At 42.9% G+C, this 8,854-nt stretch overlaps 1 pseudogene; it reads right to left on the bottom strand.

Annotated features, from left to right (window-relative positions):
- Window positions 1-1,234: 1,234 nt before the first annotated feature.
- Window positions 1,235-1,353, bottom strand: LOC141109094 (5S ribosomal RNA; annotated as a pseudogene).
- Window positions 1,354-8,854: the final 7,501 nt, after the last annotated feature.

An 8,854-nucleotide genomic window follows, 5' to 3' on the forward strand; every position in this document is an offset into this window, starting at 1 on the left:
AGCCTAGTCCTGGAATGCCTGGTAGGAACTGCGATTAACTGGAGGGAGCTCACGGAACAGAGGAACGGTAGCCTAACCTGGTCACATTCCACCACCCCAAGACACCCACTCTATCGCTCGGTACCCCTGTGGGGGTGATTGGTTCTGGTGAGTGGGGGAACACGGGGGAGAGCACTTCAAGTCACCAGCTTTAAAGAGCACGGAAGTCACTGTTTACTGCTCCTGGCATCCATGAATTGCATATTCACTGGACTTTGCTACATACTTCTATTTTTTCTGGAGACTTTTGGGCATTTCAAATGTACTATTACTTAGTATTATCAACTGCCTATATAAGTACATAAGCTGACTGTTATAGCCCTGTATATAACTTATGAGCCTTACTGTGATATACTATATATTAGCACACAGGTCAGGCATTGACCGGTTAAAATTAAGAGGTCATATAGAGGTCATACATATGGTGGTATTGGCACCTTATATCACTAATAATTAGAATTTTTCACTATCAGTGCTAGCCCCTAGGGGGCACCACATTGTCACAAAACTTTAGATTTTTGGGGTTATCAATGCCCACACAAACTTTTACACATTTATTTTTAAACTTTTTCACATATATTTATATAATTTTACTTATAAACGGCACTTACTCATATTTTTAACATATAAGGATTGATCACACAGCTTAATTTATGTTCGATATTTTTTCCTTTTTTCTTTATTATTATTATTATTATTTTTATCTCCATACATATGGCAGCTCTGGTACAGACTATAATTTATTTTTTCATAAAGTTTGTAGGAGATAGTACCTTATTTTGCTAATGCTTGTTTCACAAAGGATCACATACCCCTAAATAATTTAGTATTGCTAGTAGGGCAGCGCCAATTTTTTTCCCAATTACCTCTTATACTTACCAATTAGCTCCCTTTTAGGGAACTAATCAGGTAAAGGCAGCAGCCCTTTCACGGTCCTAAGCGCGGATTCTTTGATCTAATTTTAAACATGAAGATATGCACCCTTGATATCTATTGATGCCATGAATTCTCCCCCCTGCAGGGTGGAGACCACCGAACAAATTGACTGCATTCGGAAGGATCGAATGTGTAGAAACTGATTCAGATCCTTTAGATCTAGGATGGGTCTGACATCTCCATTTGGCTTTGGAACGGTGAAGAGATTCGAGTAGACCCCTGAACCCTGATCTTTTGGGTTCATTTCTACTATCGCTCTAGCCTACGGCACCTGGTATTCCCAGGCGGCCTCCCATCCAGGTACTAACCAGGCCCGACCCTGCTTAGCCTCTGAGATCAGACGAGATCGGGCTCTTTCAGTGTGATGTGGTCGTAGGCCCTGGGATAGTAAGCGATCTAAGGCCAGTAGTAGCGGTTCTCGCTTTACTGGAACCTTGGGAACTCTTGACCTTAGGAAAGAAGCTGGTGGAAGCTCTAGGAACTCTATTTTGTAACCTAGAGATACTGAAGAGACCACCCACTTGTCTTGAACCTCTTCCCGCCAGGCTCCTGAAAACTGTAGGAGCCTTCCCCCCACTTGGCCGAGTGGGGGTGCCCCTTCACAGGGATGTTTTGGGGCTCTGCTTGGCAGGCTTTCGTCCTCCAAGCCTCTTTCTGCCCTTGGGTGTGACCCTGGGCCTTTCCTCTGAAAGTAGATTGGGAAGGCCGTCGCCACTACTTAGAGCCTAATGTTCCAGGGAAAGGGGAAAGAGAGCGTTTGAATGGTGGACGTTTACTCCTCTTAACTGGTAGGAGTGTAGATTTACCACCTGTAATTTTTTTTGATAAAATTGTCTAGGTCATCCCCAAATAGGCGTTCCCCTTTGAATGGGAAGCCAGCTAAATATCTTTTGCATGAAAGCTCTGCTGCCCAACTTTTAAGCCAAAGGGATCTGCGCATGTATACCAACAGGAGAGACAAATTAGATGCTTGCTGGGCAGAATCCAGAATGGCATCAATCATAAAACACAGCACCTGTGGAAGGTCTGCATAGTTCTCCACTTCCTCACTGGGAAGGAGGCCAAGCATCTGCTAAACATGTTCCTTGAGGAATTGACACAAACCCACAGTTGCGAATGTAGGTTGGACTACAGCGCCAGCCATGTAGAAGGAGGCTTTTAATAAAAGTTTCCAGCTTTTTATCAGTTGAATCTTTAAACACCTGAGCATTGTCCAAGGGACAGGTCAGGTTTAGGTTTTTATTCACACAAGAGACAGCCGCATCCACGGATGGGGCCTCCCACTTCTTGGTGAAGCTTTCCTCCAGAGGATAAAGCATAGAAAACCTTTTAGGAGGAGTAAACAGTTTATCAGGATGTCCCCAGTCCTCATACAACAACTTATTCATTAAAGGATGAATTGGAAAGGAAAACGCAGTCTGTGGGATCCTTCTGACCCCCAGGGAAGAAACAGAGGATGTAGTGGCCTCAGCAGAGGGCATTTTAAATGTGGAACGCACTAGTTCAGTATAATACTGGACCTGCTTCTTGAGTGCCTGAGAGGAAGAAGCTCTCTCCTCTTCCTCTGAATCCTCAGACTGCTCTTGATCCCTACCTCTGGATAGGGATCATCTGAAAGAGAAAGTATAGCAGAGGGAGGGGATGTACCTCTTTTTCTGCTATTTTTTAAGGAAGCTGAAATAAAATTCATAATTCTTCCCTCAAAACCCTCCAATGTAGCCCTAAGGGAATCCTCTGTGACATACGCTGGGGCTGTAACATTTAGGAGAGGCTGCAAAACCTGACAGGGGCACTGACTCATCCTGTGAGGCTGGCTCCAGTCTTGCAGGGGGGATGGTAATCTGCAGGCATCTTTAGGACCCCTAGACACAGGCGGTGACTTTCTTGTGCCTTTGTTACCTCCCCCCGTGACCCTCTTACGAGGAGACATAGTCCCAAGCTACAAAGCAGAGGTACTAGTACATATGCAATCACTGTTGTGCTAAAAGTCTCACAATATACATATATACTTAATACTGCACAAATCTGATGCCGAGTAGGTGTCTTAGGTTAGCCTGGATCCGACCATTTTAAGATGCTCACTGCCCAGACTCTGTGTTCATCTGTTTACAGAGCTCTGAACGCTCTGGGCTTTTAAATTAGCCACCTGGCGTCTGCACACCTGCAGTGGAGGAAGGGAATGATTGGACACCAGCTAATCAATGAGTGTGTCTGAAAAGCATGTAAGTTTGTTCTTTACTCCCTCCAGTGGTGGAAATCAGGTAAGACATGAACTACTCAATGAAGAAAATCCACTTGTAATATAAATATATATATATAGGATTAACTTCTCTTACCTGTCCCCGCCCCAGGAACTGCTGAGAACAGACAGTTTCCAGCCTTCACCCATCATGGCGGGTAGCGTTGTGCCAACCTTCAGGGTTTTTTGGGTTCCTACTCAGAGAAACCTCTTTACCTGGACCTGTAAAAGACTCTGCCAGAAACTTTCGTGCCACTGTTTTAATAGTACACCAAGCCTGGTTTTCTCAGAGCCCAGTCCTCCAAAGAGAGACTTACAGGCAAAACCTCGCTTCTTCAGATGACGAGGCCGGGGTACCATACCATCTTGGGAGTCAAAATATCGGCCCGAGATATGGATCCGGTCAGCATAGCCCTTTAAGCCCCCGCAGGGACCAAACTGGAGCTTTCTTCACAGCACATGTTTTACGTGACCAACCACCTTAGACACTGGTGAAAAAACTGAGGTCCTCCCTGTATGGGAGGGGTTATATAGGGGAGGAATTCTCCTTAATTGGGGTTAACCACTTAACCCCCGGAAGGATTTACCCCCTTCCTGACCAGAGCACTTTTTACAATTTGGCACTGTGTCGCTTTAACTGCTAATTGCGCAGTCATGCAATGCTGTACCCAAACGAAATTTGCGTCCTTTTCTTCCCACAAATATAGCTTTCTTTTGATGGTATTTGATCACCTCTGCTGTTTTTATTTTTTGCGCTATAAACGGAAAAAGACCGAAAAATTTTTTAAAAAATTATATTTTCTACTTTTTGTTATAAAAAAAATCCAATAAACTCAATTTTAGTCATATATTTAGGCCTATCTCATTTCTTGAGGTGCTAAAATGGCAGTATTTTTGGCAGTATTTTTGGAAAGTAGACACCCCAAGGAAATTGTTGAGATGCATGTTGAGCCCATCGAATATTCATTTTTTTTGTCCCAAGTGATTGAATAATGACAAAAAAAAAAAAATTTACAAAAAGTTGTCACTAAATGATATATTGCTCACACAGACCATGGGCATATGTGGAATTGCACCCCAAAATACATTTAGCTGCTTCTCCTGAGTATGGGGATACCACATGTGTGGGACTTTTTGGGAGCCTAGCCGCGTACGGGGCCCCGAAAACCAAGCACCGCCTTCAGGATTCCTAAGGGCGTAAATTTTTGATTTCACTCCTCACTACTTATCACAGTTTTGAAGGCCATAAAATGCCCAGATGGCACAAACCCCCCCCCCCCCAAATGACCCAATTTTGGAAAGTAGTCACCCCAAGCTATTTGCTGAGAGGCATGTTGAGTCCATGGAATATTTTATATTTTGACACAAGTTGCGGGAAAATTACAAACTTTTTTTTTCTTTTTTTTTTGCACAAAGTTGTCACTAAATGATATATTGCTCAAACATGCCATGGGCATATGTGGAATTACACCCCAAAATACATTCTGCTGCTTCTCTTGAGTATGGGGATACCACATGTGTGGGACTTTTTGGGAGCCTAGCCGCATACGGGGCCCCAAAAACCAAGTACCGCCGTCAGGATTTCTAAGGGCATACATTTTTGATTTCACTCTTCACTACCTATCACAGTTTTGAAGGCCATAAAATGCCAAGATGGTACAACCCCCCCCCCCCCAAATGACCCCATTTTGGAAAGTAGACACCCCAAGCTATTTGCTGAGAGGCATGTTGAGTCCATGGAATATTTTATATTTTGACACAAGTTGCAGGAAAATTACAAACTTTTTTTTTTTTTTGCACAAAGTTGTCACTAAATGATATATTGCTCAAACATGCCATGTGCATATGTGGAATTACACCCCAAAATACATTCTGCTGCTTCTCCTGAGTACGGGGATAGCACATGTGTGGGACTTTTTGGGAGCCTAGCTTCATACGGGGCCCCAAAAACCAATCACCGCCTTCAGGGTTTCCAAGGGCGTAAATTTTTGATTCACTCCTCACTACCTATCACAGTTTCGAAGGCCATAAAATGCCAAGATAGCACAAACCCCCCCCAAAATGACCCCATTTTGGAAAGTAGACACCCCAAGCTATTTGCTGAGAGGCATGTTGAGTCCATGGAATATTTTATATTTTGACACAAGTTGCGGGAAAATTACAAACTTTTTTTTTTTTTGCACAAAGTTGTCACTAAATGATATATTGCTCAAACATGCCATGGGCATATGTGGAATTACACCCCAAAATACATTCTGCTGCTTCTCCTGAGTACGGGGATACCACATATGTGGAATTACACCCCAAAATGCATTCTGCTGCTTCTCCTGAGTATGGGGATACCACATGTGTGGGACTTTTTGGGAGCCTAGCTGCGTACAGGGCCCTGAAAACCAAGCAGCGCCTTCAGGATTTCTAAGGGCATACATTTTTGATTTCACTCTTCACTACCTATCACAGTTTTGAAGGCCATAAAATGCCAATATAAAAGAGAGAAAAATCCCCCAAGGTGGGGTTTTCTGGCAGCAAAAATGAAAATATAGAGTCAAAGTATGTAAAGAATTGAAAAAGTTTATTATACAAAAAAATCACATATCATGAAAGTTAAGAAATGAGCTCCAGTAGGAAGTGTTTTTGAACCTTTAAAAACGACATACACTATACAGACATATTTCCATAATAGCATTAGACAAAAATGTCAGCAATATGAGAAAATAAACTGACGCGTTTCAATCCATATACTAGGGGTCTTCTTCAGAGGTTCAGTCTGTTGAGAGATATATGATATAAGTACACATGTAACAGGGCACTTGCATACGATGACAGTAATATACAACATATACACCTGATATAATTACCCAACAGTGTATGTCCAGTAAGGAAAGAGGAGACTTCCTGACATATAGGTCCCTTTAAAAGCTGCTCACTCTCTCACCCCCAGAGGGTCCCGGGGCACCTCCACCGGCACCACAACCATAAAGAGGGGACAGTAGTCCACCGATGTGGCTTACGAGAAGTCACACTAAGGGGTCGCCCCCCATCGGGCCAAGTGATCGGTCAAGGGGAAAAAGCCACACCTGCAGCGGAGATCCAAAAAGAACAAACTAAACAAAACAAATGACAAACTTTTTTTTTTTTGCACAAAGTTGTCACTAAATGATATATTACTCACACAGGCCATAGGCATATGTGGAATTGCACCCCAAAATACATTCTGCTGATTCTCCTGAGTACGAGGATACCACATGTGTGGGACTTTTTGGGAGCCTAGCCGCATACGGGGCCCCGAAAACCAAGCACCGCCTTCAGGATTTCTAAGGGCGTAAATTTTTGATTCACTCCTCACTACCTATCACAGTTTTGAAGGCCATAAAATGCCCAGATGGCACAAACCCCCCCCCAAATGACCCCATTTTGGAAAGTAGACACCCCAAGCTATTTGCTGAGAGGCATGTTGAGTCCATGGAATATTTTATATTTTGACACAAGTTGCGGGAAAATGACCAATTTTTTTTTTTTTTTTTTGCACAAAGTTGTCACTAAATGATATATTGCTCAAACATGCCATGGGAATATGTGGAATTACACCCCAAAATACATTCTGCTGCTTCTGCTGAGTACGGGGATAGCACATGTGTGGGACTTTTTGGGAGCCTAGCTTCATACGGGGCCCCAAAAACCAATCACCTCCTTCAGGGTTTCTAAGGGCGTACATTTTTGATTCACTCCTCACTACCTATCACAGTTTCGAAGGCCATAAAATGCCAAGATAGCACATACCCCTCCCAAATGACCCCATTTTGGAAAGTGGACACCCCAAGCTATTTGCTGAGAGGCATGGTGAGTATTATGCAGCTCTCATTTGTTTTTGAAAATGAAGAAAGACAAGAAAACAATTTTTTTTTCTTTTTTCAATTTTCAAAACTTTGTGAAAAAAAGTGAGGTCTGCACAATACTCACTATACCTCTCAGCAAATAGCTTGGGTGTCTACTTTCCAAAATAGGGTCATTTGGGGGGGTTTGTGCCACCTGGGCATTCCATGGCCTCTGAAACTGTGATAGGCAGTAAAGAGTGAAATCAAAAATTTACGCCCTTAGAAAGCCTGAAGGCGGTGCTTGGTTTTCGGGGTCCCGTACGCGGCTAGGCTCCCAAAAAGTCTCACACATGTGGTATCCCCGTACTCAGGAGAAGCAACGGAATGTATTTTGGGGTGTAATTTCACATATTTCCATGGCATGTTTGAGCAATATATCATTTAGTGACAACTTTGTGCAAAAAAAAAAAAAAAAATTGGTCTTTTTCCCGCAACTTGTGTCACAATATAAAATATACCTAGGACTCGACATGCCTCTCAGCAAATAGCTTGGGGTGTCTACTTTCCAAAATGGGGTCATTTGGGAGGGGTTTGAACTGTCCTGGCATTTTATGCACAACATTTAGAAGCTTATGTCACACATCACCCACTCTTCTAACCACTTGAAGACAAAGCCCTTTCTGACACTTTTTGTTTACATGAAAAAATAGTTTTTTTTGCAAGAAAATTACTTTGAACCCCCAAACATTATATATTTTTTAAAGCAAATGCCCTACAGATTAAAATGGTGGGTGGGGGACAGGGGTGCTTTTTTTTTTTTTTTTTTGCTTTTTTATCTTATTTTTAAACTGTTCCTTTCATTTTTTTATTTTTTTAATCATTTTTATTGTTATCTCAGGGAATGTAAATATCCCCTATGATAGCAATAGGTAGTGACAGGTACTCTTTTTTGAAAAAAATTGGGGTCTATTAGAACCTAGATCTCTCCTCTGCCCTCAAAGCATCTGACCACATGAAGATCAGTGTGATAAAATGCTTTCCCAATTTCCCAATGGCGCTGTTTACATCCGGCGAAATCTAAGTCATGAAATGCTCGTAGCTTCCGGTTTCTTAGGCCATAGAGATGATTGGACCCATTCTGGTCTCTGATCAGCTCTATGGTCAGCTGGCCTAATCACCTGCTGCATTCTCGGGTTCCCTGTTGGGACAGGAGAGCCAGAGAAAAACATGGAAGACGGGGGGGGGGGGGCATTCCCTCCCACTGCTTGTAAAAGCAGTCTAGAGGCTAATTAGCCACTAGGATTGCTTTTACATGAAAGCCGACCACTGGCTGAAAAGAATGACACCAAGATGATACCTAAACCTGCAGGCATCATTCTGGTATAACCACTCAAAGTCCAGCAACATACCAGTACGTTGCTGGTCCTTGTTGGGCATATATTGTAAACTTTTTTTTCATGCAGCCTGTGGGCTGAACGAAAAAAAGATATTGATCGGTGGGTATGCCCACCATTAGAATACCTCCCTTCATCCACCCACTTCTATTGATGGGCATACATGCACCGTTTATATATGCCGAAGCATGGGGGCATTCTCCCGCAAAAGGTAGGAGCAAATCGCTCCTCCACCCACTGCTGCCCCCACGCTTCGGCATATATGCTGAAGTATGTAACTGTGGTGGTGAAATCACCTCCGACAGCGCTGGAGTCACAGCTTTATGTATCGTGGGAGCAAACGCTGTTGCTGTCAAGATAAATAAATCCGCTCTGCAGCTAAATGGCGTACCTGCTAAGCAAATGATGGTTAACAATAAAATAAAGTAACA

This window comes from Aquarana catesbeiana, linkage group LG09, assembly GCF_042186555.1.
Source record: "Aquarana catesbeiana isolate 2022-GZ linkage group LG09, ASM4218655v1, whole genome shotgun sequence".
Lineage (NCBI taxonomy): Eukaryota > Metazoa > Chordata > Amphibia > Anura > Ranidae > Aquarana > Aquarana catesbeiana.